This window comes from Phycodurus eques, chromosome 7 (genome assembly GCF_024500275.1).
Source record: "Phycodurus eques isolate BA_2022a chromosome 7, UOR_Pequ_1.1, whole genome shotgun sequence".
Taxonomy (NCBI): domain Eukaryota; kingdom Metazoa; phylum Chordata; class Actinopteri; order Syngnathiformes; family Syngnathidae; genus Phycodurus; species Phycodurus eques.
Window position 1 is genome coordinate 26482579 of NC_084531.1, and position 27200 is coordinate 26509778.

The 27200-nt window shown below is 41.5% G+C and overlaps 1 protein-coding gene across 3 annotated transcripts in view; it reads left to right on the forward strand.

Annotated features, from left to right (window-relative positions):
• Positions 1–5944: 5944 nt before the first annotated feature.
• The window catches only part of cntn5 (contactin 5), a 113311-nt gene continuing 92055 nt past the window's right edge, over positions 5945–27200 (forward strand). For 2 of the 3 annotated variants that reach the window (XM_061682298.1, XM_061682302.1), the window contains exon 1: positions 5945–6215. The gene's annotated coding sequence lies outside the window, so the exon portion shown is untranslated. Of the gene's footprint in view, positions 6216–10161; positions 10349–27200 lie in introns of all 3 variants that reach the window. The other variant, XM_061682299.1, reaches the window with a different exon arrangement.

Below are 27200 nucleotides of genomic sequence, written 5' to 3' on the forward strand. Positions count from 1 at the left end.
AAATAAATACTGGCAGTGCCATTACGCCTCTGATGCAGCAACTTGCCGGGTAGGCAGTGTGAAAGTGCATACAAACGTTCACAACCAAAAACATTACTTCCTTTGCTGAGATAATTTATGTTTTTGTTTATGTCTGCTATATGTAGACTATTTTGTGTGGATCTTCATCTGCCCGCATTAGTTATTTGCGTGACGTGTCATAATCGTGACACAGTAACACTCCAAAACCAGTAAGTGATTGCTTGAGTCAGCGGCAATAAGAAAACACCGCTCGGACCTTTGTGTACCGCAGCGTGTGCAGGGATGGTAAGTCAATCTGACGTGTTGTGTTTTATGTTTTGCGCTTTGGGGAAGGTTTACAGTTTATCTTTGTCTAATGACGCCCCCATAATCTCATCTGTACCTTTGCTGGACAGACCTACCGTCGCAAAAATATGAATCAGCTGCAAAGTACCATCGCTGGACATCTATAATTATGGTCAGAAGTCTTTTTTGTTTATTATATTCTTGAGAAACAGTTCTCAATGTTATGCAATGCAGTTGTATACTGACACAAACTAAAACCCCAAAAAATGAGCAAGAGGATATGAGTAAGTCTGACATGGACCAAATTGTAATTACAGTGACAGAGCATCTGCATGTTAGATGTTGTTGGTCTAAAAAGGTTAGTAGCAACCAAGAGTGGTTCTAAGGAACTACAGCCAGTGGACAAGGGTCAAAGCATCATGTTAGCGATGCAGTCTAAATAAGTCTTATCTGAGGCAAACACAGTTGCGGATTTGGGCACTCCCCCTGCACCATGGCGACCTCCTTTTGGTACCGATCTTTGTCTCCACTCTCAGCCACCCCATCCTTTTTTTCCAGCTGGTGTGGTGGCTGACGCTGCGTTAGACACTCTTGGCTATGGACTACGGGAAGGGACCCTGGCCCACGCTTCCCTCTCGGATGGGTGAGCAACCAGCTGACACCAGAGACACCAGATGACTAACATGCATGTATAACAATGTTAATTCATTAATGTACCTCCGGAGACACGCATTTAGGATCTAGTTGGTGGATGTGGGGCTACTCTCAGGCGCAGTGACACATCCCTTATGGTTACATTAACTCCCTGCAATGTCCTCTCATTTGCACGATAATGTCTTTACAGGTATTTAAGCACTTCATACACACCCACCACAGACAACTGTCTGGATCGGGCTTTCTTCCACAGATAAGAACCCCACTCTTTTGAAACATTCTTGTAATTACATACCCTGTTATTCTGCTATTGTTGTTATTTCAGTTTTTACTCTGTTCTTTGTTTTCCTTTGTGTCCCCTCACAAACCTTAGTCTGTCGGACTGGATCTCCAATAAATATCCTAATACAAACAACCACTGAGGGAGTATCTCAAAGTCTCCTGTTGCACAGAAAAAGAAAAAAAAAGTTCCTGCATAAAAAGGCAACTAAACTGACTGACTAAGCAGCTAAGCAGGACAGGTTAAAAAAAAATTAATTAAAATAAATCTGACTCCTGCGGGCATCGTGATCATTTGGCTCAATGTGAAGGAACATCAGCTCTACTTGTAGTCCTTTCAAGATCATTTCTAATGGTGAAACCAGACGCAGTCTGTGGGAAATGATTGCATCAACAACTTTATCCTTGAGCACATCGCCCAGAAGGCAGGAGTCTACGCAGGGAACATCATACCTCATTGTCTTCTTGGCCATTCATGTGTTCCCAGACTAGCTCTGAGAAATCGACTCTCCAGTGAGTCCTAGGTCTACCGTGTACCCTCCAAACAGTTGAGTATGCCTTCCTGGATCAGCTCTAAAGGTAAGTCAGGACACTTATTATGGGAAACATTTGTAGCTAGTTCTAAAAGTGTTTCCCGGCTCCCCTGTGAGCCCCTCCAGCGGGTCCTAGGTCTTTGTATACCTAGAATAGAACTCAAAAACTTCACCTGGTTCGGTGCAGGTAGAATTCCAATAATTTACTTAAGCTATCTCAACTGACCCCTATGGATGTGGAGGAATATTGTCTACTCTGAATTCTGCCTGGACAACCACCCTATCATCTGAATGGGTGAGAACACCTTTTGTGAGAAGGTTTGTAACATTCTCCTTTGGATCACTTTCCAGAGTTTATGAGGGTGGGAACAAAGATTTGAGCTTTTGGCTCTAATCTGTCCAATACACTATCACTATATACGTACGCTACTCCCGATTTGCTTATCGCAAGCTCCAACCTCATGGTCTTCCTTGCAAAACCTGTACCCCTCCACTAGGAGTGGAACTTCAGTTTCCAACTAAAAGGCTGCAATATTTTTTAAACAGACCATGGTGGAATCAAAATTTCAAGTCTCGGATTCTCCTATCATCCAGTCTCCAATGATTCATCTATTTTTACTCCTCTGTTATATTTGTACCACTGAGAATATTTCAAAGGATGACTCGACGGTTAAATCTTGGAGCTTTGGCGAAGAACACCAACGGAACACATTTTCATCTGCAAGACTTAAAGCCGCATCCTCACTACTAAGCCAAAGACATGGAGAACAATGTAGACTGTGGTGTGTTCCTCCACTGCGTGCAAAACTCTTAAAGGATATCAGTGCTGACAACCAGTACCGTAAAAAAGGACCCCCAATTACTGCTTCTCAAAAGATGGCATCTAACAACTGATAAGAGCTGAACGCTGTAATTGATTATTTTTGCAATAGGAAGCGCACTCAGTCACAGGCAGTGTTTAATTAATGATGGCGGACAAAGATAGGCCGTTAGCTCCATGATGTCAGTCAAACACTCAAAGACGAGAGGAGGCAATGGGAGCTTGTTAAGTGATTCCAGAAACAGAGAGAATAGAGCTATATGCGCCAGTCTGTAAGCGTTAATGATGGGCGGAGAGAGGGCAGAATGCTGCTGTGCAACTTTTCTTTTTTCAGGATCTTGTTAAAACATTCCACAAATATTGAATGATACGATGTCTTTTGAGAGGGCAGCGAGTGACTGTAGTATTTAAAGTTCAATCAATCAAGGTTTTCTTTATTTTGTTATTTTCACAAGTATCTGTACTTCTACTTAGGTACAGCCGGTGAGTATTTTTGCCAACTCTGATTAGTACAAAGGTCATTAATGCTTTTTTTAGCCGGTTGACCGAGCTTACTTAGCCCAGTTTTACCCTCTCCCACAATTACTGTATATCATCGTACATTATGGTATCCGAATATGTTGGATTCTAATAGGAAGGTTAAAAGCACGAACCTCTCACCTGTCAGCCATGAAATATTTCGTAAGACTCTGATGAATAGCGCCCTCTCCAAAATGCATAAATAACTCCCCCCACCCAATTGTTCAGGTAGGTTTTGGAGTAATTCTGCTGAACGCTTACACTTGACATTCATACATCCATCCATTTTCCGTACCGCTTATCCTCACTAGGGTCGCGGGTGTGCTGATGCCTATCTCAGCTAATTCTGTACGAGCGGCGAGGTACACCCTGAACTGGTAGGAAGCCATACGCCTTTGACAACGAATTGGAACAAGGAAGCACACTAATTCCTTGTGGCTCATGAAAGCGACTCGCCTATGATTAGAACTGGACGTCAACAATGTCACTCTGACAAAGCACACCGGCATGATAAGTTTGGATAAAATGAAAAAAGATGTTTTAAATTTGTACTGTACTGGGTGTTTTAGGCCATGAAAAAAACTTACAAAACAATAATTTTGTACTGTACAAAGTTCTATCGCGGTTCCACAGTATGTTTAGTATGTTTAATGACTAAAAACAACTGAAAAAAAAATCTCATTGACACTGGTACATTTCACAGAATGAGTTTTGGCAACGTGTCCAAAGACCTTAATTCCAATATGGTTCCCTCAGTTAGCAAATACTAGCAAATCCACTCAAATCCATATAGAAGAGAGAGTAAAAACAGAGGAGCTGGCGCTTTTAAGCGCCAGGTTGTGACTCATTTCGGAATAAAATGTTTTTTTTTTTTTTTTTTTAAGAGTACAGCAGAAAACAAACATGATGCGTTATGCCTGCAGAGTATAATTTGAAGGTCGGAGCATGTGTGGAGCAACTATGTTTCATTTATAATGGAATAATGTGGCACATTTGACTTTAATAAATAAAAAAAAAATGGCTACGTACGCAGTTTAGATTTTGCATAAAATAATACAGTAGATTTATTGTGTTTATGGCAAACTGCACAAGCAAATGTTCTGTCTTTACAAACACAACAATGTTCAATATTGACTGACACTGGTATAGTTTAGTAGTATATTTAACCCTGTTGGTAAAAATTACCGTTCAAACGCAAGGCTTCATATAGAAAAACAACCCTTCACACCTAAGGAGAATTTAGACTTCAAATAACCTGGGAAGCATGTTTTTGTAACGTGGGAAGAAGCAGGAGAAAACCCAAGCAAGCACGTGGAGAACATCCAAACTCCACCCAGGAAGCCCGAAGTCCCTGATTCTAACCACCAACGTCAAAACTGTGAGGCGTTTGCACAGGTCCACCATGCTGCTGTCAGATTAACTCATTTAAAACAAACATTACTGCATATATTAAAATATTAAAATTAGATACACAAATATAAAGTAAAAATACTAAAACGATGAAAAATACAAGGAATATTCAACTTTGTTTTTTAAACCACTAGCATCGGCTCAGGCTTTTATGCTTTCAAAGTGTTGACATAGCTTTGCTAATAATGTGAACTGACGAACAAAAAAATGCTTTTATCTCAAGTAGGCTTGACTATTGTAATGGTCTTCTGACTGGACTCCCCCACCCAAAGAGCATTAATCAGCTGCAACTTATTCAGAATGTTGCAGCTTATCTTCTGACCAGAACAAAGAGGTCACAACATCATACTGTATTATTCCAATTATAAAGTCTCTACACTGGCTCCCAGTCAGCTTTAGAATAGACTTTAAATCTCTGCTACTGGCCTATAAATCATTAAACCGCCTTAAAAATCTACCTAAAGGGGTACTTGCAGCTTTTTTGGGCGGGTTTTGACCGACAAGGTGTCAATAATTTAGCGAGCACTCACAGCATGTCACACCACCGCAGTCTTGGGCTGACCTGTTAGCTTGGGCTTCAGGAACTTTGCTGGAACTATTTTGGAATGTTCAACGCTGGAAAAGAAAACGAAAAAATGCCCATCCCTCTTTGTTAACAACTGGGCATAAGATCAGTAAACAGAAGCAGAGCGATGGGACAGCTGTGAGGATTCAAGACGCGACCCCCAATTAGCAACATTTCTGCTCGACAGGTGGGTTTATCACCTTTTTTACAAAATGTTGAATTGATTGTAAAAAAAATAAAATAACAAAATAAAATAAAACTTCAAACTGATAAATGTTGCATTATAGTGACACTCCATTCAGAATAAGTCATGCTTCCAGCGTAGCAACCGTGGATAACGTTGGCTCGTTTACAGTGCTAACAGTAGCTTAGTATTGCTAGCGCTGCTGTTTCATGGAAGCGGGACAGCGTTCTCCTCTGTGACCATTTATCGCAACGCTGGTGGGTTTTAAAACGCCAAACTTCTCCTCTAAATACATCCGAAGTATTTGTAGTTTATCACTTCCCACGTCTGAGTTCAGTGTTGACTGCTGTGTTGTGACACAGCCACCCACCACAACACTGCTTGTAAAACTGAAATAATGCTGCTCTTGCACTTGATATAGGCTGTGTTCCCATTCGGAAACATGTTACCTCCAAGAGTCATCTAACATAATGAGGATGCATATGTCACTTGAATATTGCTGCATGAAACTATTCATATCCTTTCATCTTGCTGTGCCGACAAGGAGTGGCCAGAGGTGTTGAGAGGCATGCCACTCCTCGTCGTTCGCCGGGGGGGGAGGACCACCGTCCTGCCTCCCTCCCACCTCCTCCTTCCTCCCTCAGTCAGTCAGTCAGCTGCCGGGATGCAGTCCTGCAGTGGGACTCCAGCGGGCTGCAGCGTCGGAGGCTGACGGCCGAGCGGACTTGAACCGAAACCACCACACCAGCGGAACCTTTACTTTACTTCTTCTTCGGACGTGGATGTTGGCCCCCGCCGGGCAGCTTCTCGGAGTTCTCTGGAGATTCCCCTCGGGCGGTGGGTGGGTGGGTGGACGCGACCACAGCGATAGCAGCGGCGACGCAGGTCCGCTCAAGGAGTCGAGGAGCCCGGCGAAGAGAGGCGGACCGGACCGCTGCTATTCCGGTGAGTGGAAACATGATCGACTCTCGTGTTTATCGTGTTGCTAAACACTGAAATATGCAAAAAAAAAAAAGATAAATAACGGGTCGCGTTATCATGTTGATATTTTTAATTGTTGCGTTTTTTGATTTGCTGCTAGTGTCTGGAGTTAATGAACTTGCGGAATGAGTGATGGTGTGATGTGTATTGCGTTGAAAAGTACTGGACACACGACCAATTATTTTCTAGTTATGTCATTAAATCCACATTTCCAATCAATTGCATGCGCAATAAAAGTGCCTTGGATGTGCAATTGTTGAAGGTGATTACACAAAAGAGCAGCTACTGCAGTTGATTTGTCTTTTTTTTGCAGGTGTTCTTTGAAGTAACACATGAAATTCAATTTCATGTCTTCGACTTTGCAGTTAGACTTGTTTGTGTACTGTAGCTTGTGTGTTTTTTAGGCGTTGTGCACAGAAACTGTCTTGTTTTTAAACGAGCGGGATCTTTTTCTTCACTTGACATTTTTTCCTTATTATTTGAGACGTTAGCCCATGCCAGCCATCATTCGGTCAAGGGGTGGTAGCTATGACCAACGCCAAAACAAACAAACAAACAAAAATTGTGTGTGTGCGTTATTAGGAAATCATCATCATGCTGCTGCCATTTGGCTTTTCTTCATCTATAATGCAGCCCAGTTCAGAGACGTTTAACAAGTGCAAGCCTTACCCCGCCAAAACAATTTTAATAAAAGATTCAACACTGGAAGGTTTGAAACCAAGAACCCTGGAGAGCTGGTCCCAAACATGAGCTAGAATGAGGCACAACGCAAAAAAGGCTAAAGAGCTCAACCACATGTTTATTATTGTGGTTGTAGTTTGCAGTAATACATCATACTGAGAGCTGCTTCTACAGTATGTCGCAGCTCCCATGTCACTAGATGGTCCCGCTGGACCCGATGAAGTGTCTGAAGAATTTGTTCATTTTGGGTGAAGATTGGAAAAATATAAGGTGTATTAAAATGTACTGACTCAGTAGAATGTTTAGGCTTGCTATTTTGTTGCGCATCTGACGAAATATCCCACAGTGGGATGCAGGAACAACCACGATATTGAACACGTTGTTAACCGTCCTGGTAACTAGGTGTATTTACACTGCAGTTTCAAGTGCCAAATTCTGATATGATATGGCTTACATTTCAAGTGCCAGATATCCTATACGGCACTATTTTTTAATTCATATGGCATTTAGGGGTATGCAATGTATTTATATTTAATTGACGTTAGGATTATGAGGGGATCCTTGAAAAAAATCTGTCCCTGTAAAGTCTTTGATATCTGATCTATGTGTTGAGATTGGCAGAAAATCCGGAATTTGCTATCTTCTCTACATTTGGAAGCCTGAATCCAAATCAAATCTAATTCTATATGTTTTATTGTCTTTACACTGTCATGATGCATATCCCAAATGTGCCAATTAAGAGCCAAAATAAAAAAAAAAATCAGATTTTCCCATGCAGTGTAAATCCAGCCTTTAAAAAAAATAAATAAATAAAAATCCTGTGGAACCTATTCCTAGAAATCCACAAAAAAAAATCACCTATTTGCATTTTTTGTGCTCTTTCTAAAACACTGTAAAGTGGCATACGATGCTACCAAAGCCCTGTCTAGTTAGGAAAGTAGTACAGCAGTGTTAAGGAAATATATTGACGTGATACATCTTGACAGAGAAACAAGCTTTGTATGTCGGGGAGGAGCATAGTTTAACTTGGGTCATTAGCGGGGAGTTGTGGAGAATCTTGGCCTAATGTGGATGTTTTTGCTTGTACATTTTTTTGGAAATCATTTAATCTGTAAACCGTTTATTTTTTAAGGGTAATGTTGTAAAATGAGTCTAAGATGATATTAAACTCTTTTAGGATCATAGTCTTTGGATTTATTTATGGTTTATACTATTAATATAGGCAATTATAAACATTTTGCGCTTGCCAATTACTGGCAGCGGGAAATACATTACACCCAAAATGTTTAAATGTTACCAACATAACTATATGTTACAAAATGAAGAAAGGTGTTTGTATTGGATCCCATTACATTGTGCAATTGTATATAATATGGTGGCTTTCTTTGTGTTAAACCTATCAGTGTCAACCTATCGAGACGCGTGCGTCCTGCGTCAACACGTTTAATTTCTAGAGATGGATAATGTGCTCCATCAGTTCCCATCATTCCCTGCTGCAGTTTAATTTAATTTTCAGCAATGGGGGTCCAGATTCATATTTTAAGCTTCACGTCTGGGGGTAAGGCGAGCCAACAGCTTTTGCCAGGGGTGTACAAAGTCTGGCCTTAAAGTCCAATGTCCATTTTGAACAGCATACTGTATACTAAAAATAACATTTGAACCGAAATGCAATGCTATTAAACAAAAGGGTATGGGCAGCATGAAAAGTGGAGGAGTCGAAAAAGTGTGACACCCAAATCCCCCTAAGGTGCAAAGCCCCTGACAACTACCTCTGACAAGAACTTTCTAGTAATGCAAACACATAAAGAAACTATTTACAAATCTATGACAAACATTTCTCTTCATAATGTTTGATGGATAAGTATAATTCAGTTTCAGAAGCTTTAGATTTTTTCCCGATGAAGGAGCTTGATTGATTTGTGAACAAAAAACACATTATTAAAGATCCTCAGTAAAGCCTTTAAACATTCTTAACTTGCTACAGCTTGCACTTTTTTTGGTTTTGAATGTGAAGCTGTAATACAGCTCAGTGCAGGGGCAGATCTATTTAGTGGAATGGATATAGGGCCGGAGGCCACTCCGAAACAAATCTGAAGAACTGCAAGTAATTGGCGCACTCCCTAAAATTGTTAATCTTCTTTTCCTTTCGGCTTGTCCCTTTAGGGGTCACCACAGCGCGTCATCCTTTTCCTTTTAAGCCTATCTCCTGCATCCTCCTCTGGAACACCAACTGCCCTCATGTCTTCCCTCACGACATCCATTAATCTTCTCTTTGGTCTTCCTCTCGCTCTCTTGCCTGGCGGCTCGATCCTCATCATCCTTCTACCAAAATACTCTCTATTTCTCCATCGAAGTCTGCTCTCTCTAACTTTGTCTCCAAAACATCGAACCTTGGCTGTCCCTCTGATGAGCTCATTTCGAATTTTATCCAACCTGGTCACTCCAAGAGCGAACCTCAACATGTTCATTTCCGCCACCTCCAGCTCTGCTTCCTGTCATCTCTTCAGTGTCACTGTCTCTAATCCGTACATCATGGCTGGCCTCACCACTGTTTTATAAACTTTGCCCTTCATCCTTGCAGAGACTCTTCTGTCACATAACACACCTGACACCCTCCTCCACCCGTTCCAACCTGCTTGGACCCGTTTCTTCACTTCCTGACCACACTCACCATTGCTCTGAACTGTTGACCCCAAGTATTTCAAGTGCGCCACCCTTGCTATCTCTTCTCCCTGTAGCCTCACACTTTCCCCACCACCCCTCTCATTCATGCACATATATTCTGTCTTACTTCGGCTAATCTTCATTCCTCTGCTTTCCATTGCATGCCTCCATCTTTCTAACTGTTCCTCCACCGGCTGCCTGCTTTCACTGCAGATCACAATGTCATCTGCAAACATCATGGTCCATGGCGATTCCAGTCTAACCTCATCTGTCAGCCTATCCATCATCACTGCAAACAGGAAGGGGCTCGGGGCTGATCCCTGATGCAGTCCCACCTCCACCTTAAATTCGCCTGTCACACCTACAGCACACCTCACCGCTGTTCTGCTACATGTCCTGTATTATTCTAACATACTTCTCTGCCACTCCAGACTTGCAGTACCACAGTTCCTCTCTGGGTACTCTGTCATTTCTCTAGATCTACAAAGACACAATGTCTGACCTTCTCTGTACTTTTCCATCAACATCCTCAAGGCAAATAATGCATCTGTGGTACTCTTTCTAGGCATTAAACCATACTGTTGCTCGCAAACTCCGACTCCAACGGACAATCAAAACTGCTGAAAGGATTGTCGGTACCCCCCTACCCACCCTTGAGGACTTGCACGCTGCCAGAACTAAGACAAGGGCGTGCAAAATCCTCTCAGACCCTCCGCACCCCGGTCACCAGCTCTTCCAGCTCCTTCCCTCAGGTAGGCGCTACCGATCAATGCAAACTAGAACTAGTAGACATTCCAACAGCTTCTTCCCTCTTGCGATCAACTTCTTAAACACCTAACCTATAATTCCATTACAACAAGCTGGCAATTTTTTGACTTGAGTTCGTTGTCACATTTCTGTGGGGCCAATTATGTATTACTCGTGCACTCACTGTTGTAGTCTCGCCACGCTGCACTATTTGCATATCTGTTGTTGACCAATACTGGCCACTCATGCCAGAGTAGCATCTGCTCCATTTGCACACTGATTGAGGAGTATCTGTAACATTTGCACAACCAACATTGTCCCAGATTATCGCACTACTCGTCACTTTAAACCGCATACACTCCTTGAAGTCTCAGCGCCCTTTGCACAATGGTCAATGCACCGGACTATTGCAATATTAGTCATTCGAACTGCTCTAAGTGCTAGAGGACTCTGCATCTTTTTGCACAATTGTTTTTTGTCAATGTCTTTATGTCTCCAAAGTGTTCTGCAAATTGACTGTCTGTTGTAATAGAGCGGCTCCAACTACCGGAGACAAATTCCTTGTGTGTTTTGGACATACTTGGCAAATAAAGATGATTCTGATTCTGATTCTGAAATACTCACTTCTGTCCTGAGTCTAGCATCCACTACTCTTTTCCATAACTTCATTGTGTGGCTCATCAACTTTATTCCTCTATAGTTCCCACAGCTCTGCACATCACCCTTGTTCTTAAAAATGGGCACCAGCACACTTTTCCTCCATTCCTCAGGCATCTTCTCATGCGCTAGAATTCTACAAGCTGGTCAAAAACTCCACAGCCACCCCTCCTAGATGCTTCCAACAGTCCACAGGAATGTCATCAGGACCAACTGCCCTTTCCATTTTTCATCCTCTTTAATGCCTTTCTAACTTCCCCCTTACTAATCATTGCCACTTCCTGGCCCACCACACTTGCCTCTTCTACTCTCCCTTCGCTCTCATTTTCCTCATTCATCAACTCCTCTAAGTATTCTTTCCATTTATCTAGCGCACTACTGGCACCAGTCAACATATTTCCATCTCTATCCTTAATCACCCTAACCTGCTGCACATCCTTGCCAACTCTATCCCTCTTACTGCCCAGCCTGTGTAGATCCTTTTCTCCTTCTTTAGTGTCCAACCTGGCATATATGTCATCATATGCCTCTTGTTTGGCCTTTGCCACCTCTACCTTTGCCCTATGTCGCATCTCAATGTATTCCTTTCGCCTCGGCTCCTTCTTCACTAACCTTTTTCCTTGTATGATTTCCTGTAATGTGAGGTTCCACCACCAAGTCTCCTTCTCTTCTTTCCTGCCAGAAGATACACCAAGTACTCTCCTGCCTGCCTCTCTGATCACCTTGGCTGCAGTGGTCCAGTCTTCTGGAAGATGCTCCTGTCCACCGAGAGCCTGTCTCACCTCTTCCCGAAAAGCTGCACAACACACGTCCTGTCTCAGCTTCCACCACATGGTTCCACCCACAAGCAATGCTGCTCTGCCTTTGTCTTCCTAATCTTTCTCCTCACCACCAGAGTCATCTTACACACCACCATCCTATGGTGTCTAGCCACACTCTCCCCTACCACGACTTTACAGTCGGTAACCTCCTTCAGATTACATCGTCTGCACAAAATGTAATCCACCTGCGTGCTTCTACCTCCGCTCTTGTAGGTCACCCTATGTTCGTGCCTCTTCTGGAAAAAAGTGTTCACTACAGCCATTTGCATCCTTTTTGGAAAGTCTACCGCCATCTGTCCCTCCAAGTTCCTTTCCTTGATGCCGTACTTACCCATCACTTCTTCATCACCCCTATTTCCTTCACCAACATGTCCATTACAATCTGCACCAATCACGACTCTCTCTGTCTGGGATGCTCAGAACTACTTCGTCTAGCTCCTTCCAGAATTTCTCTTTCACCTCTAGGTCACATCCTACCTGTGGGGCATAGCCACTAATCACATTATACATAACAACCTCAATTTCAAGTTTCAGCCTCATCACTCGATCTGATACTCTTTTCACCTCCAAGACATTCTTAGCCAACTCTTCTTTTAAAATAACCCTGACTCAATTTCTCTTCCCATCTACACCATGGTAAAATAACTTAAACCCTGCCCCTCAACTTCTCGCCTTACTGCCTTTCCACCTGGTCTCCTGGACAAACAATATATCAACCTTTCTCCTAATCATCATGTCAACCAACTCCCGAGATTTTCCTGTCATAGTCCTAACATTCATAGTCCCCACATTCAGTTCTATGCTCTGTGCTTTCCTCTTCTCTTCCTGCCGAAGAACCCGCTTTCCACCTCTTCTTCTTCTTCGACTTCGACCCACAGTACCTGAATTTCCACCGGTGCCCAGCAGGTTGACGGCGCCGGTGGCGGACGTTGTTAACCCGGGCCACGACCGATCCGGTATGGAATTCTTTGGATGAACACTCATATTTGTTTGGCAAAGTTTTAAGCCGGATCCCCTTCCTGACGCAACCCTCTGCATTTATCTGGGCTTGGGACCGGCCTACAGTTTGCACTGGCTTGTGCCCACCATAGGGCTGCATTACTCCCTAAAATTGTTAATAATTTCTTATATTAATAGTTTTTAATCCGTCAATATTTTACAAACTATGATACCAAAAAAACTTTTAATATCATAATCCAAGTCATTTTACAACATTACAGAAGACATACAGAAGATTAGAGCTGACCTAAAACTCTCCATAAAGACACAGGCTGAATTTAGCTCCTCCCTGACATACAAAGCTGGTCTCTAGATGAGGATGCATCACGTCAACGTTTTGCTTGGACCAACTGCACTACTTTCATATTTGGACATGGCTTTGGAGCCATCTTTGGCATCTTTGTGCATGTTAGAAAAGACAAAAGACATGAACAGGTGAGTTTTTGAGCGAATAGCTGAGGATAGGTTAAAAAAAAATAGGTGAATTTATGGGGGTTAGGGTATATTAAAACAATAAATAATTGCTTTGTCGATTGGTTTAAGAGCATTTAATAAATTAAAGGTGGCCCTTGCATCCTTCCATGTTGACGGATGTGATGTTACCGCCTGCTTAAATGAGACAAATATTGACGGGGGTCCATTGGCTAATTGAATATGACAACCCCGCGATGAAGGCTAACCCCTGGGCCACGTGAAAGAAAATGTATTGCAGCAAACAGAGCGAGAGATCTGACTGAAGGAACTGTCTCGCCGAGACAATGGCACCCAGGGGTGTCTGCTTGTCACTGACAAATCTGAGTGGAAACGTACATAAAAGTCTCCTGACCCAACAACCCAACACGTCCCCGAAGCTTGTCGTCAGCTTACATGATGGCAACGCTGTGATAAGTTGTCACACTGAACCTCCAAGGCAGTGGTTCTTAAACTTTTTACACCAAGTTCCACCACAGAAAATACTATCAAATACTGTAATTAAAAGTTAAATACATCTGAACTGTACATAAATGTACTGTACAATACTTGAAAGTTAAAAAATATGCACTACAAAAAAATGTAAGTAAAAAATGTACTGTACTGGGTTATGTCTGATTGTATTTCATGTTTTAAGTGTTGTAAATTGTATTTGTATTTAATTCAGTGAATATTTTGTGTGCCACAAGAGATCCTACGTACCGCTAGTGCAGGGGTCAGTAACCTTTAATACTCAAAGACGCATTTGGACTGTCTCCCAGAGAAAAAAAACACTGGGTTCTGGACAAAATGTGTATTATTACAGAAGAAAAGTACCATTTTTTTTTCTGAGAACCAAAGGCAGGTATTTCCTCTTAATTTAGGAGAATAAAGTTGTCTTTTCCAGACCAAAAGGCAAATCTTATGAAAATAATGTATTTTTTAATTCACTTAAAATATAAATAAAATATGACTTCCTTCCCATTAACTTTGACTGTAATTTCACAATAGCAGTGCTTTATCTTTGAAAGACACGCCTATGCTAACAAAATATGTCTCTGTTTTTGTAAAGTTTGCGACTATTTGTTTCTCAAAAACACGACTTTATTCTCATACATTATAATTTTTTGTGAAAAAAAGATGGATTTATTATTGCAATATTACAACTTTGTCTTTCTTGAAAATAGGCAATTTTTAAAAAATCCTATGGAATTTAGAGGTACTGTACATACTGTATAGTAGTTATAATTATTCAATTGCCATTGGGAATATGAAGGGGTCCTTGGAAAAATCTCTTTCCTGTAAGTGGTCCGTAGACCCAAAACAGTGTCGTTTGAGAACCTCTATTTTTGTGTTGTAACCTCAGAACACTAATAACTGAATGTGGTTGTAAATTACATCTTTAATCACAGTGACAGAGAATATCTTTGCTCAGATTTGAGACGACAGGCATTTGTTGGATTAAAGACTCCTTTCAAGCAAACATTAGCAATAACACATCCCTGTCGGACTTGCCATTATTATTATTATTATATCTTTTTTAATTAGCATTATTACTCTATGAACCTTCCCTTTTGTGACTGAAATGTTCCCTCCAGGTTTGATCTGACATCGTAATTGGTACGATTGCCTGACGTTCAGCACCCTCCCCCTAATGTCACTTTCACCAGTGACTCAGATTCGTACAGACAATCCCACAAGCAATGCTGCTGTTGACATCCCCGAGACAAAAATAGGGGCTACTAATTACATTAGATCATTTATAGCAGAGGTGGGAGTAAGTCACATTTGTATACTAGTCATACTTAAAGGTCCCATGCCATGATTCTTTTTTCTCTATAATCTTTGCCGTCCTTTTGCAAGATAATTTGAGTTGAAAATGCCCAAAACGCCCTTTTTCAAGTTATTTTAGTTGGTCTTGGACCCGAAGGGATATATTCCAGCCACTGGGTGGCTTTAAGCGGATATACAGTGTGTGTTGTGTTGGCATAAGAAAGGTGCTGGACAAACTATCAACATTTTTCAGCAGGGCATGGTTTCACGTATTCAGCGGGCATGCCCAAAGCTTTTGAGAGTGGTGACAAAAGCTTGATTTTTCACGATTTTGAAGCATTATTTTATATACTTGACTTTTTTTTTTAAATAATCATTAACATTTTCCTGGGTTTGTCCCAACATTTCTGTGTGGTGTGTCAAATTTACAAGAAATTCTTGTTTTTACTTTACAGGACTTTAACATATCTTACCAATCGTGGTAGACTACAGTATTTCATAAAATGTAAAAATGTAAGTCATGTAGTTTTCAGCTGAACTCACTTTGTCTTTCATGAGTTTTAGCTAACTAAGTTCTAAGTCATAAAATTGGCGTCTTACGTCTGCCTTAAGTCAAGTTATGAAACTTGAGTCCGTCCACCCTTTGCTTTATAGTTTCATAATAACACCACCCCTTCTAGCACTTTCACTTCCTGAGAAACAACCGTTCTTTGCCCGATGGCTGCTATTATCTTTTTGGAAGATGCAGTGGCTTGTCTGAAAGAGCAAAGATCCAGAACAGAATCAAATTAAAGGCCAAAATGGAGAAAACAACCAAAGTAATAGGGTCAGGCGTTCCATCAGTTTCTGTTAGCATTGTAGATTGTCCACTGACTTGCCAAAGAACAAATTAGAGCAGACACTTCACTTACTCAAGGCTTTGCACTCCAATGAGTTTGGGCTCGAGCATCAGGCGGTGTAAAGGCCCTCTTTGAATCACTTATAAATTGTGAATTGCCTTTTTGGGTTGTCAACATGTCCCAAAACGCAACAATTTTTGCAAGAATTCTGGTGAAAATGGACTATATTATAGGGGTCCAAGAAGACGACCCCCACAAAACATTGGGACTGGAAGCTTAGAAAACAATAGCCCTGTACACCAGTTTCACCAATAAACTTCTATATGTACTATCTTGACAGGACGCACGAAAACGTCTGAAGGACCCATGCATGAAATTGAACAGGAATTTGGCCATTTTGTTATGAAGCAGTCATTTTAGGCATCTTCCAAGGCTGGTACTCTGACAAACTCCTCCTAGGGAATTTCTCCCCCTTAGTTGCAGTTGGAAGTAGTTATCCTAGACATAGGGATGAGACGCTAAATTGCCAAGTGTTTTTACTTACGCCATCTAATGTGGGCGGAGCATGAAGTCAATGTCTCTTACACAGGTGCCCCCCGTGGAAAGTTGAAAAATGTAGCATCCTTAGGGGCCCCTGATTTTTTTTTTTTCTTCATCTTAGCAAGACTAGTGTGCTTCCATATTAATGAGTACAGTTAAGAATATAATTACTACTACTACTACCTTCACTAATAATCATATTTTTTTTCATGATTTTGAAGCCTTATTTAACTAAGTTGATGATTGTTATTAAACACACTTTTATACCTTGGCGTTCAACGTAACATAACACGTTTTATTTGTTTTTATCGTATTTAACATTGTTATTGTTTTTAATTGTTTTATGTTTAATTGTTTTTATGCTTTATGTTCGATTTTTATTTATTCACTATGTTTCAGCAGTGGTTGTTTTTTTTAAAAAGTGCTCTATAAATAAAGTTCAGTTGAGAGTTGAGTGGAGTCATAGTTGGAGCTATGTTGGAGTCATGACCCCCGTGTAATGTGTAGTGATCTGCTTTTTCCAAAGCTCCCTTGTAAGTGTAAACGAAATTCCTTACAAATGTGTGCGACTGTTGAGGGCTGCTTTAATTAACGCGAGCGACACGGCAGCGCAAAGTCATAAGTCAGCTTCAGCCTCTCTCTTGGTACTTTTTCTTTTTTTTCCTGTTATTTTTTTTTCATCCGCAAAGCTTCGACGAGACTCTTAGGGTGTGCCCATGTGTCGGGCAGCCTCATTACCGTTAATTAAGCCCTTCTTTCATCAGCTTCTCTTTGTCCCGTCTTCACTCTGTGAACTCTCGCATCAAGTCATCTGAAAAAAAACTCACATGACTTCTTTGTTGCTGCGGCAGTAAGTTGAAGGTTGTTTGTTGTATTGACAATATCAAAGTACTTTAGTATTTAAATACACTTTACTACTATTATAAACACCCTCACAATATACTGTAGCAGGAAGAGATAATAATTTGAAATTCCCATCTTAGCCAGAAAATTCCCTTCTTGTGCCTCAAAACAATCTAAAGCAGTGGTGGCTCAGCACATCCTTCTCTGCTGGCCCAACCACTACCAGAAGAACTGAACTGTATTTATCTGCATGAAATTGTGTTTATTACCAAGAGTCTATTCGCTTCATTTTATAGTGTTTCAATACCTGCACTGATTCTCCCTTCAACTTAAGTCTGTCATTTAAACTCCACTTGTGCCAGATACGCACTCTGGGTGGAGCAACCCTGAAATGTGATCGCTCCCTGTCAAATCAAACTTTCCGCACATTCTCTTGTCGACTAAAGCATTTTTTCTCTTAGGCGCTCCAGAAGCTGTGGCAAGTCCAGCGGAGTGTGAAGGTTAGACATCATATTGCACTTGAAGTTTGGATTCAGTTACAACTTACTGTGCATCACCACACGTTGTGAACCTTTCCAGAAAGCTATGAAATTAATGTAGCAAGACTGAACTTTTTACTTTTCATTATTTTATTTTTCATTGAGCTGCTCAAAGAGGTGGTGTAAGTCGGCCCTTACAGTATTTTAGTCATGATATTTATTGGTGAAGTATATCGGCATTTACACCTACAACTGCGAGAAGCGATTCTGCTTCAAACATGGTTCTGGCAAGACAAGCCTTTGCTTTTTGAATGCACAGGGCTCCCACTAATACAACAACTACGGTAATTGTAATAGTGTAACGATCATTTGTTTTTATTTGCTTTTATGCCAGTTTTCAGAAAATGTTGACGTTAAAGTGACTCACCCGGTCAGTGAGTATAGTTGGGCACCACTGATCAATAGAACTGCAGGCACACCCCCTTTTTCATTGAGGGACCTCCAAACATGCATTTAATCATCAGCACAGTTTCGGAATTAATTACTTTTATTGGATTTATTTCATACAGAATAAAAATAAACATACTCTTCTTCTCAGTCTCAGGAAAATTACATGCACCATGATTTACAACCAGCCTCAGAAGCCAATGAATAAGGCCTCTTTGGTGTTAGCATACTCATTCCCAGGTTACAAGCGGAGGGTGCGTCACAGTCTCAGGAAAATTACATGCACCATGATTTACAACCAGCCTCAGAAGCCAATGAATAAGGCCTCTTTGGTGTTAGCATACTCATTCCCAGGTTACAAGCGGAGGGTGCGTCAGACGTCTGGCCTGTAGAATACACTTAGATGAATACTACCCAAGCCCAAGTGCGTTAAAAACGGACTTACGAGCAAAAAAGGAGTATATAGCCCATAGTATGTGGTATACGACAAAATTGGGCCTTTGCGGACTTGGAACTGAAAGGGTGAATTAAGCTCCATTTATTATCAGTATGTTTGAACCACCTAGCAGCTCCATATCAATGCAGCGAGTTTGTCAGTGACCAACATGGTGATGATGGTTTAAAAAATAGCCTGAAGGTAGTGCTTTTGTTCTAGAAGACAGTTCCTGTCTGATTCTGTGTGAGAATAAATTGTCTTATCTTAAAAGGATGGCATGTTGACACTTTTTGTTTTTGTATTTTTTTTTTAAGCATGTAGAAGAGAGATTAGAGAGATGAAGGTGGTTTTGGAGCAGTCGGGGTCTAAAGGTGCAATCTGCAGCCTCACTGATAGATCAAACCCTAAAGATGAGCAGAAATGACTCAGATAACTTGACATTGTAAAGTGCAAATAATGTGATTCCTTGATGTCATAAACAATAACTTGTGTGGAAATCAGATAAAACAAATTAAAGCTGTGAGTTGAGGGATGACTTGCAAGTTACATGCATAAACTTTAGTTGAACTTGTCACTACATCTTTCTGCACTTTCCTTTTGGCTGACTGCTTCGGGGGACAGGTGTGTCACATTTATGTGTGTCTTTGTGTGTGCGTGACAGAATTTGGTGTGTGTGCGCGCACTTTTTATAGTGCCCAGCTGTGATGTCGGAATCCTCGCTTCTGTCGGCAGGTTCATCTTGGCACATTCTGCCGTCCAGATGCTTGCTTTACATTTTTTTTATTATTATTATTATTTTTTTTTTTAGTATTGCACTTTACTGCACTGGTATTGGTATTAGAGGTGTAGAAGTGAATTATTGTATATTAGAAAAGTATGTTTTTAGTACTGGGGGTCTGTTGGTAGTGATCCCTTGTAAGTTTATTCAGTTTCTTAAAGTTTTGAAACTGTAGATAGGTCATAGTTCCATGTTACATCTATCAATCATTCTTTTGGCTTTTAAGGGATGCAAGACCATTCACTCTTTCCGATTTGATGGCTTTATGCCAGAACAAGAATCCTGTTGGCCGAAGTACTATGTACAGTTATCTTTTTTTTCAAACATCAGTGGTTTTAGTTCAGTAGAAACTTCTTATTTCTCTATTGTTTTTTAATATCTTGCAAACACTTATACACGCTGCTGAGAAGTTAGGGTTCTTAAGTCAAGGTCTTCAGCGTGTGTGAGATCGGCGTATTTTTTCCAATGCAGTGTCGTGGCAAAATTAGAAGTTTTAGGGTCTCCTCTTTTATTTCAAAAAGATAAAATTCTCTGTTGACGTGAAGAATATAACCTCACCAGTTGCCTTGCCAATTTGAGCCCTTTTGCCATAAGTGTGTAAGTCCGATGCCATACTTTTAAGTGCTCCTGTTGCATTGTTGTTGTTGTAAGAAATCAGTTAAGGTCTATACGACATCACAAAACAGTGTTAAAATAAAAACTTTTTGAAATCTACATATCTATTGTTTTTATATCTGTCTATCTATGTCTGTCTGTCTGTCGATCTATATCAAGATAGATAGATACATACATACATTCTTAGATAATTAAGTCGATAAAATAGATGGTACATCTCCGTAGCTGGCGTTTGATCAATTCATTTTGACAGCTTTATTGTACTGATGCCTCTTGTGAGGAGGACAGGTTTAAATGAATACATTTGTATATGTGTCCTGTCAACATGTCACTCACTCACTTGTTCACTCACTCGCTCTCAATGCTGACAGCTGCTTGCATGTCGCAACAACATAGCAGTCCGAGTTCCTCCAGTGAGATGGACGTGAAGAATCTTGCACCAGGGCATTGAAAGTCCATCTTGGTCCTCCAGTGCATTAGGAACAGACGCCGCAGCGAATAATAACATCTTTTTGTTTATAATTCCCGTCCAAGTTGATGGCATCCCTGGGTTCAGCAACTCGCTGTCCTCAGCTCACTTCCTGCGGCGTCTCACCCTCTGACAGCCACTGGATTTATTCCATCCGAGGCGGCCGGGGAGCATAATTCCTTGAATATATTTCTTATATGCAATGGCAGACCTCTGGTGGAGGGATGAGTGATTTAATAACACCCACCACCACCTCTCAGCGTCATTCTGATGACAATGAACCCTGCACACAGCGTGAACGTGATCCATAAAAGTACATTTATTTAGCCCAATGCAAAGGCGTACACCAACAAATCTGACACATTATTGCGAGCAACGTGTCCTCCAGATATTAGACCGATGCGAGGCTCCATTAGGCATGGAGATGAGACACGAGCACTGAGGCAATGTGCTGGAAATGTGGGAAAAGAAAGCAGCTTTATATGATGCTTTTATTCCAAGCTTTCCCTGTGTGATATGATCTGTTGGGGGGGGATGTATTGCAGACGCGTGAGAACCATCTCTGCCTAAGCTTAAATATTCAACCTCAACAATAAAACTTAATTTCACTGCTATGGATGCCTTTTCAAGTCAAATATCCATGTTAACTGGGATGGATGGCAGTGAATGAGTTAAATATAAGTACAACTAAAAGGACAATTTGTATCCAAACGGTTGGTCCGTAGAGTGCCTTTCCACTAGGGGTTGTTCAGAATAGTCGACTAGTTAACTTGTCGAGTTTACTACTCCACAATGACGCTCAAAGTGTGTCGTTGACTGGTCGCTAATCGTGTTTTTGGCTTTTTGACGAGGCAAAGCCAGCTCCGGCAACAGATAAGTGGGCTGAATGAAATTAGGCCGTCATGCTAATTATTTTCAATTGTCTTCTACATTGGTACCTTGACTTACGAGTTACCCAACTTGAGGGTTTCTTGATGTAAGAGCCGTCGCTCAGCCCATTTTTGCTTTGACTTGCGATGAAAATGTGAGATACGAGTGCTAGATGGTTACAACAAACTCAACTTAATTCACTGAACAAGAAGAAGCAATTTAGCAGATGGTGAACACTCCTTCAAAAAAGAGGCTTAAAGCTGTTTATTGGCACTCCCAGTTGTGTGTTTTAGACAACCACATAGCTTAGCCTGAAGAAAGTCCACTGAGCCTAATGTTGACAAACAATGCAAAATGTCATAAACGGGCTAACAAATAGTTTCGGTGTCGTGGTGTTATAACCCTTAAGGCAATCGGTATTTGATCACATATAGGGCAGCAGTATATGTAGACAGGCAATTCAACAATACTCACATGCATATATTCTTTATGCTTTGCGAAAAAACGACATATTATTGCAGCTTACTGACTCAGTTGTGAAACTTTTTCTAACGTGTGTCTGTATTATAACTGGCCCCTAGTGGCCAAAGCACACACCAGAAGGAGCACAATGTAGGCCTGGAGCAGATTCATGGCATTTTCATTCATTTCAATGAATGGAATGAGCATCGTCCCGCAATGAATGAATTTCCTAAATCAAGACACAACTGTATTTCTGATTGCCCAGCTTTGGTTTGGGAGAACCAGTAAAAGGATAAAGCCAGGCTCAAAAGGATTTTGAACAATTTCTCTGCACACACTATCAAAGTGAAAGGAGAGCAGGGAATTATTCCACAGTACAGGACAGGGTCTGTTATTTATTTTTGATTTTTTTTGCCACAAATTCCCACCATGTAGAACCCACTGCTGTGGCGGACCCCAGAACGAGGACAGTTTACCCTGTTTAGCCAAGTTGTGCAAAAGTTACCTGATTGTTCCTGTGGTAATCCCAACAAGCCAGAGGATATTTTCACAAGCTGGAAATGCCATAACACAACATCAGGTTAGCCATATTAATCGTCTAGTCTAAGACACCCGGGAACTGTTAAAAATGGTGGGGAACGCAGAACATGTCTCCTTTAACACCCCCTTGTTGAGGCTGAGCCTTTTTTTGGTATGAGCGAAAAAGCCACACACGCTCATGAGGTCCTGTAAAGTTTGTTTGGACCTCCTTAGCTATTATTTACTTGTGGTTGAAGCATTTAAGAGAATATTAGTTTTATGACGTGCACACCATTGGTACCTTCTGACTGAATCAAATCTTCATCAGAGTGTTTTTCTCTTGGGACTGTGCTGTCAAACATTATCGCTGTAATTTAAGAGCCAGGGCAAAACAATAACAACACTAATAATAATTTCCCTCCCAAATCTTGAAGTGGGGTTTCATTTCCCCTCTTCTCCATTTCGATCGTTTTCATTTTCTGTGCATGCACTAAAAATCAATTTGTGACAAGCCACAGGTCAGACTCGAGTGTATAATCTCTCTGCCTTTCTCTCTCGCTTTCTCTCTCTCTCTCTCTCGTTCTCTCTCTCTCTCTCTCTCTCTCACACACACACACACACACACGAAAAGAAGATGTGCAAAGGCCCGTCGGGATCCAGACGCTGGCAATGGCCTTCAAATAAAATGATGGTTAATTAGATCGATATATGTCCAACAGCAACATGCGTGTGCTGTTGGACAGCATGGAAATGCATTGGGGAATACGCGTCACAGCTAATAGTTACAGAACATCCGACCAGCCTCTCGTGGGCTTCTTTTTTCTGCCCAAAATGTTTTTACTAGCAACAACATAACGTAGCACAAGTGTGATTAAGTCTCATACACTTGAAAAGTTTACGCATGTCCCTGGTTACTGTGGCAAAAATCAAGCAAATCAAGTCATGACTCGGATTAAGTCATGTATTTTTGTTGTAGTAAAATCATATATTCACAGATTTTAATGGTCCCGAACTTTATTGTTTTGTGAATTAAACGCATAACCGACAATGAAGCGTAGTTCATGTTTGACCAGCTATCGGTGAGCTAAACTGTAAAAGTTAACGTACCTTACCCGTCTTTGTCGGTTTTATAGTGACAGATGACGTTAGAAGTCGGAGACATTTTGTCTCTTATCTTTGAGTTTCACACCTTGCATGTTGCCATTCTCTTTCCCCCAATTTGATCCCAAAAAAAAATAAAAAATAAATAAATTCAGGAAAATCAGCCTGATTCCATGCCGTGGCTTGAAAGTGGCTCTAAATCTTTGTCGAGTCTGAAAAATTTCACTTTAACCAGATTGTAGTGAGCAGCCAGGACAGAGATGCACAAGTTACATTTTGGGTTTGTTGTCATCATCACATTATTTTCATCACTGGTGGCAACCAACCAAAAAAGCAAAACACACTTATTGATTTAATCTTTGAGATTGACCGACTTGAGCCATTTTGTACTAAGCAGCATGGACAGATGGTTCTTTTGTTTAACTTTATTTAAACTGTTGACATTGTGTCAAACAATAATATAACATGCATGATTTGGGTCTGTTTTCCAGCCAATCACAGGGCACATATAAACAAACAGTCATATTCATACCTGAATACAATTTAGTTTTTGAGTGCATGTTTTTGGAATGTGGGAGAAAGCAGAAGTACCCGAAGAAACCCCGCGCAAGTGCGGATTTGAACGCCCAACCTCAGAACTGTGAGGTGGATGTACTTAACGCTCAAACACCATGTCGGGCATATTTTATACATTTAAAGAAGAAAAATGAATGAATGCATTGATCACTAAATAATGGTTAAATAAGTGACAATGTTAGGGAGATGAACTACTTTTACAAAAATGGAAATATAGGACAAAACTGCTTTCTGACATTAAAAAAAAGCAGATGGTCCAAAGTTTCATCAGCATGCCCACAAAAGGTAGATGAACTGTCCACATCCACATGACAGATTGTGTGGCATCAGTCCACACAATATACAAGACTCCAAAAAGTTTGCACCATAAGCGTTTAAAGCAGTTAGACTTGATCTCCCTTTCCTTAATACTTCATAATGTCATCTAGTTCCCATTGTTTGATTCTATCCTGAGCCCCAAAGAGCAGCTTTGGCTGCTGCGTCGCCACGGGTACTTAAACGCCGTTGCCGACGCAGTCGCTCTCAAGGCATTCTCGCCGCGAACGACGTCGCTTTTCTGCACACGTGGCCGTGTTAACTAGGCTGACCCGAGGTTTAGACATCCAGCAAGGAGCCTTGAGACATAGCCGCATAACACATAGCTCATTAAATCTCAATTTCCTGCTGGGTCCTTTGTGGGCCTGCTCGCCCACCACTGGGGAAGTACTTAAACTCGAGATGTTACATGCTGCCCGTTCGATGTCTCGTCGTACATGCAATAAGTACACATTTATGTTTGATGTATTTGAATTACCACTTGCAGCTTTTCAGCTCTTATTTAAACACACTGTGGGTTCACACTGTGACAGAGAAACGCCTTAATTCGAGCCAGTGGTGACATGGAATGAAGTACGACTTAAATCATTTACAGCAGAGTTCAAAGTTAAGTTCTCCATATTGCCTGCCATTTTAGAGCAATTTGTGTGTTCTTTCAAGATCCACAGAATATTGTGTTCTGTGACAGTACGTGTATAAAAACGAACCTACAAAAAAGCGGAGAAAGATAGCTTTTTGTGAAAAAAATATATATATATTTTAATATTTAATTAATAATATACAATATTTTTAATTGTTTTGACACCGGAGGCACGGTGGCCAACTGGTTAGAGCGTCAGCCTCACAGTTCTGAGGGCCCGGGTTCAATCCCCGGCCCCGACTGTGTGGAGTTTGCATGTTCTCCCCGTGCCTGCGTGGGTTTTCTCCGGGCACTCCGGTTTCCTCCCACATCCCAAAAACATGCATAAATTGGAGACTCTAAATTTCCCGTAGGTGTGACTGTGAGTGCGAATGGTTGTCTGTTTGTATGTGCCCTGCGATTGGCTGGCAACCAGTTCAGGGTGTACCCCGCCTCCTGCCCGATGACAGCTGGGGTAGGCTCCAGCATGCCCGCGACCCTAGTGAGGATAAGCGGCTCAGAAAATGGATGGATGGATGTTTTGACACCTTAAAACTATAAAAGAACAAAAACAAGACTGAGATAGTCCTTTGGATGGGAAAATAATTTATTTACAGATAAACAACTATGGTACGTACCTTGAGTGACGCTGACTTGACTGCATGGTTTGGGTCAAACGTCTGTGGCTTTTTTACGATGGCGTTCCTCATTCACCAAAATCTTTTCTCAGGATCACAACACCCACTTTCAAATACCTACCATGACACATACTCTGAGATCTTCTTCTTCTTTTCCTTTCGGCTTGTCCCGTTAGGGGTCGCCACAGCGCGTCATCCTTTTCCATGTAAGCCTATCTCCTGCATCCTCCTCTCGAACACCAACTGCCATCATGTCTTCCCTCACGACATCCATCAACCTTCTCTTTGGTCTTCCTCTAGCTCTCTTGCCTGGCAGCTCCATCCCCATCACCCTTCTACCAATATACTCACTATTTCTCCTCTGGACGTGTCCAAACCATTGAAGTCTGCTCTCTCTAACTTTGTCTCCAAAACATCGAACCTTGGCTGTCTCTCTGATGAGCTCATTTCTAATTTTATCCAACCTGGTCACTCCAAGAGCAAACCTCAACATCTCTGCTTCCTGTTGTCTCTTCAGTGCCACAGTCTCTAATCCATACATCATGGCTGGCCTCACCACTGTTTTATAAACTTTGCCCTTCATCCGAGCAGAGACTCTTCTGTCACATAACACACCTGACCCCTTCCTCCACCCGTTCCAACCTGCTTGGACCCGTTTCTTCACTTCCTGACCACACTCACCATTGCTCTGGACGGTTGACCCCAAGTATTTAAAGTCCTCCACCCTTGCTATCTCTTCTCCCTGTAGCCTCATTCTTCCCCCACCACCCCTCTCATTCATGCACATATATTCTGTTTTACTTCGGCTAATCTTCATTCCTCTTCTTTCCAGTGCATGCCTCCATCTTTCTAACTGTTCTTCCAGCTGCTCCCTTCTTTCACTGCAGATCACAATGTCATCTGCAAACATCATGGTCCATGGGGATTCCAGTCTAACCTCATCTGTCAGCCTATCCATCACCACTGCAAAAAGGAAGGGGCTCAGGGCTGATAGCTGATGCAGTCCCACGTCCACCTTAAATTCTTCTGCCACACCTACAGAACACCTCACCGCTGTTCTGCCGCCCTCGTACATGTCCTGTATTATTCTAACATACTTCTCTGCCACTCCAGACTTCCGCATGCATTACCACAGTTCCTCTCTGGGTACTCTGTCATAGGCTTTCTCTAGATCTACAAAGACACAATGTAGCTCCTTCTGACCTTCTCTGTACTTTTCCATCAACATCCTCAAGGCAAATAATGCATCTGTGGTACTCTTTCTAGGCATGAAACCATACTGTTGCTCGCAAATACTCACTTCTGTCCTGAGTCTAGCCTCCACTACTCTTTCCCATAACTTCATTGTGTGGCTCATCAACTTTATTCCTCGATAGTTGCCACAGGTCTGCACATCACCTTGGTTCTTAAAAATGGGCACTAGTACGCTTTTCCTCCATTCCTCAGGCATCTTCTCACCCGCTAGAATTCTATTGAACAAGCTGGTCAAAAACTCCACAGCCACCTCTCCTAGATGCTTCCATACCTCCACAGGAATGTCATCAGGACCAACTGCCCTTCCATTTTTCATTCTCTTTAATGCCTTTCTAACTTCCCCCTTCCTAATCATTG